Below are 7,670 nucleotides of genomic sequence, written 5' to 3' on the forward strand. Positions count from 1 at the left end.
TGGGAATTTTCCGATTGTTTGCTTGGTGCTTTGATAAACTGAACCCATCATATACATGGTACTATATTGGGATGTTATGAGCCAGGTGAAAAAAGAACTACCCTACCCAGCATGCAACAGGAGTGACGAGCATGCTGGGTAGGTTGTGTCGCCATGACAGCATCTTGTATGTTGTGATATGCACGCTCTGAAAGCAAACGTTAAGAACTCAGCCAACACTCCTCGTCTGCACTATTCATAAATAGACAGAGAACACATATACTCCGCTGCCTCACAGGCCGCTGGATGTAGCCGGCAAAGTATTCCCATGCTAGCTAGCCGGTCTAGCAAGCACGCGTCATTCAGTCCAAAACGGCCCGATCCATCCACATTCAGAATTGTCTGGCGGTCGTAAGTGATCCCGGAGTGACCACGCTGTAAGCCAGCCATGAAATTTTCAGAATTGTCCGGCGTCTTTGCCAAATGTTCCATCTTTACCAAGAGGCCCTCGAAGCCGAAGCTTATCCGGGCAACGCCATCTTGTTAAGAAAAGGCGTTAACAAAATAAAAGCATGTAAATAACATACGCAAATGTGCGATAAAATTATTGTCGGCGTTAATAGATTGATGAGTTAACTCGTAATTAACGCATTAATTTGCCCACCCCTAATATATATATATAAATATATACATTTATACCTACACACATTTACATATGTATGTATATATATATATATATATATATATATATATATGTATAAAGTACATTCAGCTTTTTTATTTAAGATATACTAATAAGTATCGCAAATCATAGAAATATGCGGGCTATTGTTATCCACTGCTGAAATTCTTGTATCATAACAACCCTAGTCCCCGTTTTTTGAAACATTAATATTTTATAAACACAAACCTAAGAAAAAAAAAAACTTCACTAAAAACACAATTTGCATACCATACCCATATTTATGTTATAAGGCATTCGACATTAACATATGGGGAGAAGCAAGGTGACAACCAATCAGCCTGTTGTTTTTTCAGAGAAGAGAATCTGTATGTTCTAAGTAGATCAACTGCGATCTGACAAGGTTGTGTGCACCTGTCAGGTCCTGCTCTCTTATACCTTTAACATGTTCATGCCTGGGCCTGGCAGGTCATTATAATAAATGAGCTGGCCTCAGTGGACAGCTAGGCCGCAGTCCTTATCCCTAATGGGAGTGAAGAAATCTGCAAACCAGTATTTTACATTGACTGATGCTGAAGGCTCGGAGGAACCAGTTAAAGTGGACAATTACAATTTCGGGGTCAGGAGAATTATTTTAATAACTTTGAAAGCGGCTAATTTTTACATCCCTGACTGTGTCATGGTAATGTCTAATATGCCCTATTGCAGGGATATTCAACTAAATTGTTGTGTGGGCCACATTTCCAGAAGGCTTATGCGCCAGACTTCTCAATTCACTATCAGTATTTGTAGCAAGATCCTGCTTGTTCTTTTGGGAGCACAGGGAAGGAGCAGCACACTCGAGCAGGTTTACACTTTTTAATTACTGTTTGTTCAAACAAATGTCAGTTTTGGCTTTTCAGCCCGTACTTGCAATCCACAATGTTTTTAGTTATTTCTTCACTTCGGCTTTTCTGTCGATCGTCCTCCGCTCCGCGTGTATCCTCTGCTCCGCCTGTGTCCTCTCTCCCTCAAGGTTTCCCGCGACGCTAATAAAGGAACAGGTGATTAGATAACTGGTTCCAGCTGAGCTCATCTACTCACCTGTCAGCTGCTTCATGGCCGATCGCTGCACACACCCCGCCCGCAGGGAACGCGTGGACCATGCCCCTGCCACAGTATTATTTTGTACATTCCAGAGAACCAGCATTCTCTATAGTAGATATTTGATTTTGGTCTATTTATTGTGTCTGAGTTACAGGAGTGCGTGGCTGTTTTTAAGGACATTCTGCAAAAATGTTGAATAGCCCAAATGATTAAAAAGAGAGGACCTAAAATGGAACCTTGAGGAACACTATTTTTATAACTAAATAGGTTTAGTACATGACTGCTGACTGCATCTGAAGTAAACAAACTACAACAACATTTTAATTACAAAAATCACATTACAAAAATAAAAACACTGCCAAAATAGGAGACGACATGACGAATAACTTAGTTGTTCTATGTTTGCTCGAAAGGTAAACATAGCAAATAAATATATGCCAATGTCTTTACAGTGGTTTCAAGCCAATACAACAGGATAGACTTGGGATTTGCTGCAAAAAAGGTTTGTCTCCCAAGTTTTTAATTTAACCTGTTAATGTAGAATAGCCCTGCCCTTGTTCCATTTGAGCTTAGTCACAGCATTCAAGTATTTTTGGGTATGTTTCAGTGATGTGTTAGTGATTGTATTGTACTGTACAAAACACAACCAGTGAAGTTTGCACCTTGTGTAAATCATAAACAAAAACAGAATTCAATGATTTGCATATCCTTTTCAACCTATATTCAATTGAATATACTCCAAATACAAGATATTTAATGTTCAAACTGGAAAACTTTGTTATTTTTTGCAAATAATAGCTCATTTGGAATGTGATGCTTGCAACATGTTTCAAAAAAGCTGAGACAAGTGGCAAAAAAGACTGAGAATGTTAAGGAATGCTCATCAAAGCTTTATTTGGAACATCCCACAGGTAAACAGGCTCATTGGGAACAGGTGGGTGCTATTTTTGGGTATAAAAGCAGCTTCCATGAAATGATCAGTCATTCACATACAAGGATGGGGCAAGGGTCACAACTTTGTGAACAAATGCACAAGAACATTGTCCAAGAGTTTTAGAACAACATTTCTCAACGAGCTATTGCAAGGAATTTTGGGATTTCACCAACTACGGTCCGTAATATCATCAAAAGTTTCAGATAATCTGGAGAAATCACTGTACATAATCAATGCCCGTGAGCTTCGATCCCTCAGGCTGTACTGCATCAAAAAGCGACATCAGCATGTAAAGGATATCACCACGTGTGTTCAGGAACACTTCAACAAACAACTGTCAGTAACTACAGTTGGTCGCTACATCTGTAAGTGTGAGTTAAAACTCTACTATGCAAAGCGAAAGCCATTTATCAACAACACCCAGAAATGCAGCCGGCTTTGCTAGGCCTGAGCTCATCTAAGATGGACTGATGCAATGTGGAAAAGTGTTCTGTGGTCTGACGAGTCCACATTTCAAATTGTTTTTTGGAAACTGTGGATGCCGTGTCCTCCAGACCAAAGAGGAAAAGAACCAACCGGATTGTTATAGGCGCAAAGTTAAAAAGCCAACATCCGTGATGGTATGGGGGTGTATTAGTACCCAAAGCATGGGTAATTTACACATCTGTGAAGGCACCATTAATGCTGAAAGGTACATACAGGTTTTGGAGCAACATATATTGCCATACCAGAAATTTATTTTTCATGGATGCCCCTGCTTATTTCAGGAATACAATGCCAGGCCACATTCTGCAAGTGTTACAAAAGCGTGACTTCGTAGTAAAAAAGTGAGGGTACTAGACTGGCCTGCCTCTATTCCAGACCTGTCTCACATTGAAAATGTGTGGCAGATTATGAAGCTTAAAATACGACAACACTGTTGAACAACTTAAGCTGTACATCAAGCAAGAATGGGAAATAATTCCACCTGAAAAGCTTCAAAAACTGGTCTCCTCAGTTCCCAAACGTTTACTGAGTGTTGTTAAAAGAAAAGGCCATGTAACATAGTGGTAAAAATGCCACTGTGCCAACTTTTTTGCAATAAGTTGCTGCCATTAAATTATGAGTTAATGATTATTTGCAAAAAAAATTGGCTTCTCATTTGTACATGAAATATATTGTGTTTGCAGTGTATTCAATTGAATGAATACACTGCAAACAATTGAATACACTGCAAGTAGAAAAGGATTTGCATATCATTGTATTCTGTTTTTTTTTGTTTTTTTTTTACGATTTACACAACATGCCAACTTCACTGGTTTTGGGTTTTGTATTATGGAGACAGGTTTGGAATATAATTTTTTTAGAGCAATCATATACCAGACCGAGTCCCAGTGCAATATACAGAGATGGGCATGAATTGTATGAAATTCCCTCACCTCTTCTCTGGCACATTCTGCCCTCAGTGCTTACACAGCTCAACAACAGACCTACATGCATACCTTGATGCTCAAGTCTAAGGTTGTTAGACCCTCCACTCACATCTGATGTGGCTTAGCACAAGTGCAAATCTCTCCAAACCAGACCCCGAGGACTCCATTTCATACTTCCAGCCCCTCTCTGCCTCTTCCTCTGCAATAGGCCTGACCTAGACGTCTGCACTCCTTTCATCCACATTCCCGTGGAAACTCATTTAGCCTAGCTAGAGGGAGAAGGTAGCCCTCGGTTCAATTGGCTGGATTTACACTTGAGATATTATTCATGACATTAGCTGCCATGCTGATCCCTTGCTCGGTTGTTCTCTTCCTCTCTCTCTTCCATTGCACATGCTCATTGTCTGGTGCCAGGCTTCTCAAAATATGCCCCGTGTTAAAATTCATGGACTTCTCTCTTCAATACATGTTTATATTCCGTTTTTGGGCTATTGTCACCCATCCGCTCTCATTGGCACATGAAAATTGCTTCTTTGAATGGCAGGGGCAATATTTTCAAGGACAAGTAAAGTGATAGTCAGAAGAGATTGTGCAGAAGTTGACTCAAATGTATTTGAGTGCATGCCAATGACTATATACACATTTTTAGAATGGGAAATAGATATTAGTCTAATTGAATTGTCCAGGCTCCTTGAGAAAATTCAGCATGGTTTCAAGACAATGTAAGTTAAAGTACCCATGATTGTCACACACATACTAGGTGTGGCGAAATTATTCTCTGCATTTGACCCATTACCCTTGATCCACCCCTTGGGAGGTGAGGGGAGCAGTGGGCAGCAGCGGTGGCCGCGCCCGGGAATCATTTTTGGTGATTTAACCCCCTATTCCAACCCTTAATGCTGAGTGCCAAGCAATTCAATCCAATCCATCCATCCATCCATTTCCTACCGCTTGTTCCCTTTTGGGGTCGCGGGGGGCGCTGGTGCCTATCTCAGCTACAATCGGGCGGAAGGCGGGGTCCAATCCACTTTATTTATATAGCACATTTAAACAACAATAATGTTTCCAAAGTGCTGCACGGCCATGTTAAAAACAATTGTAAAAAAAAAATAATATTAAAACAAAATAAAAAATAAAAATATATATATATATATATATATATATATATATATATATATATATATATATATATATATATATACATATTATGCTGCACAAATGACTGAATAAAAACAAAAAATAAATAAATATAAAACCAAAAAAAAACTATATAAAAACAAATATGATTAAAAACTATTCTAAAGGGTAAAATCAATTAAACCAGTAAAATAGAAATCAAAGTGTATAAAAAACACAGAGGACAACAGAGAACAGAGGACCACACAACTCACGTAGTGTTAAAAGGCAAAGAATAAAAGTGGGTCTTAAGACGAGACTTAAAACACTCCACTGTGGAAGCAGTTTGAACATGGAGCGGCAGAGTGTTCCAGAGCTTAGGGCCGACCACAGAGAAGGCCGTGTCTCCCCTGGTCTTAAGTCTGGTCTTGGGCACCACGAGCTGGAACTGGCTGTCGGACCTCAGAGCACGCGCAGGAATGTAAATTTGGATAATGTCCGAGATATATTGAGGTGCCAGTCCATGTAAAGATTTAAAAACAAACAGCAATGTTTTAAAATCAATTATAAAATGAACAGGGAGCCAGTGCAAACTCTGAAGAATTGGGGTTATATGCAGGGAGGTAATGGGTCCCATTTTTATAGTCTTTGGTATGACTCAGCCGGGATTTGAACTCACGACCTACCGATCTCAGGGCGGACACTCTACCGACTAGGCCACTGATGTAGTGAAATTATTTTTTTTTATCTTCAAGAAACAATATGTGGCTATCAACCCCATGGATTGTAATAGCTAATAGTCCTTGCCCCTGCAGATTTTATGGTCTTTAAGCACATTGTATAATTGCTTGCTAGAGCTTCTTGGGTAGCGAGATTAACCATTTTGCATGAGCGTGCATATAAAAAGAAATGCATCATGATTCTTATACACTACTAAACCCAGACGTCAAGCATCATCCAGGAGCGCATAACTACCGTATTTCTTTGAGTAGCCGCCGGGACGCTAATTTATTTAAAACCTCTTCTCACTCCTGCACTTATTCAAGGCATGCGGTAAAAGTAAGCAGGCGCTAATAATTTTAAAACCTCTTCTCACCCCTGCGCTTACCAATGGTATGCAGTAAAACATTGAGTGTGATGTGAGGATACCATCATGAAAAGCACATTTAATTATAAAGAAAACGTTATTATGGTTATTATTTTCAGCACCAAAGACTTGGAATAACCTACAATTGAATACTGAACTCAAAACCCTTGTTACATTAAATGAGTTTAAAGCTTCTGTGAAAGGATTGCAGTCTACCTTGTCTGTATGCACATGTGTCATATGAGCAAGTTTTAATGTTGTAAGTCTGATATTTTGTGTGTTGTTTACTGTTTGTAATGTAACCTTGCTGCTGCCCTCTTGACCAGGTCTCCCTTGGAAAAGAGATCTTTCATCTCAATGAGATTTTGCCTGGTTGTAGAGGCTCCCGGTAAATAAAAAATAAATGAAAGGTGGCCTTACCTTTGCTTGTAAATGAGATCCATGGATCCATGGATCCTTCTGATCAGTGGCATCGATGGCATGTTTATAGAAGTATTCCTTATCTTTCTTCAATTTTAAAAAGTCTCTCTGGAAGCTGCTATCGGACCGCTGCTATCAGTTAGCTTGTGTATGGGCGACTTCCCTCTCGTTCTGCTCCGTGGGTGATATCTTTATCCCAGGACCACCAAGAAAGGACATAGCTTGAGCAGTTTGACTTTGTTTATTTTTCAATAAAACCTCAGTCAGGTCGCTCTTCCGCTCGCTCGCCGGTATCTTGGGGAGGGCTACAGCTAGCGTGAACTAGCATGCCCCGCCTGTCTATCGGACCGTAGGCTCCCCAGTGGTACAGGTATATCAATACATCATAGCTGCTTACTGTTCTTTTTAGACCTTAAATCCTACTGAATAGCTCTTAATCTTCCTCCCTTTATGCGATTTCAAACTGTTGAAATAAGCCTCCGCCATTTTGAAAAGGATTATAGGGAAAGTGTCACTCGTGACGTCACAAATTTGACCCGGCGGTAATAGTAAGCATGCGCTCATAATTTTGCGAAGCGAGTTTACCCGGCAGTAATTCAGGGCAGGCACATATTACATGACCGGTGGCAATTCAAGGAAATACGTTATTTGTCTTGTTATAAGTTGTCCAGCAATGACAGGAAATATATGTATACCAGTCCCTTCAGGATTTCCGTGGGCCTTTTAATGATTGTTGTAACCTAAAATGCCGGAATTTGCAGCAGATTTTTAGAACATTGCGGCAATCGTTGTAATGTCTTAAAACTTTTTTTTTAATAACATCAAATCAGATTCTTACCTAAACCTGAAAAAGAACAGGATTTCAACAAAAGTTGGAAAACACACACTGTATTGATAGTTTACTATTTTTATACAACTTAAAATGATGGCAGTAAAAGCACATCCCACCTGAAG

At 39.7% G+C, this 7,670-nt stretch overlaps 1 long non-coding RNA gene across 1 annotated transcript; it reads right to left on the minus strand.

The window, feature by feature from the left end:
* Positions 1 to 1,505: 1,505 nt before the first annotated feature.
* Positions 1,506 to 7,188, minus strand: LOC133561444 (uncharacterized). Its single transcript, XR_009808698.1, has 2 exons — positions 6,717 to 7,188; positions 1,506 to 1,689 (listed from the first exon to the last, which is right to left on the minus strand). It is a non-coding gene; the product is annotated as an uncharacterized LOC133561444 (long non-coding RNA).
* Between the last annotated feature and the right edge of the window lie 482 nt (positions 7,189 to 7,670).

Source organism: Nerophis ophidion, linkage group LG11, assembly GCF_033978795.1.
Source record: "Nerophis ophidion isolate RoL-2023_Sa linkage group LG11, RoL_Noph_v1.0, whole genome shotgun sequence".
Taxonomy (NCBI): Eukaryota; Metazoa; Chordata; class Actinopteri; order Syngnathiformes; family Syngnathidae; genus Nerophis; species Nerophis ophidion.